Source organism: Penaeus monodon, chromosome 27, assembly GCF_015228065.2.
Source record: "Penaeus monodon isolate SGIC_2016 chromosome 27, NSTDA_Pmon_1, whole genome shotgun sequence".
NCBI lineage: Eukaryota > Metazoa > Arthropoda > Malacostraca > Decapoda > Penaeidae > Penaeus > Penaeus monodon.
In genome coordinates this window covers 18,704,288-18,704,850 of record NC_051412.1, presented here as the reverse complement: position 1 = coordinate 18,704,850, position 563 = coordinate 18,704,288, and positions in this window count along the sequence as shown.

Genomic DNA, 563 nt, shown 5'->3' with positions numbered 1-563 from the left:
TTTTGAAACCATATATTGCACAATTGTGCAAAGAGGTCTAGAGTGTGCAATGGCCATTTTTTTTTTTTGTACTCCATATCAACAGTAATTTCAAAAGAAAGAGGATTTAGTACAGTAACATTAATGGAAAAAAACCAATTTTTTTAATCGGGGTCTTTTGAATACAAAAGGAATCCACAGCTGTTCATATTTTGATTTTGAGTAAAGTAGCTGATTTATTTCAGTAGGATAGCGTAAAGAATCTCCTGGACACACACTTATTGAAATTCATAGCGTTATATAAACATATATAGATAGAGTAACATAAGCTCATAATCATCTGATAGTATAACTAATACACTAGTCAAGGTTCAGACTGTATTTAGGGTCGCAACCCAAAAAGGTTGAGAAACACTAGTCACTGTGAATACAACTTTCTTAACAAATAATTGCTCCTTCATCAAGCAGGCTGGAGATTTTGTTCAATTGAAGAAAATACTAAACGAAACTGGAAATGCTGAAGAAATGTAAATGTATCTGTTATTATTAAGGATTGTTTAGGAACAAAAGAAAGATAACATGCG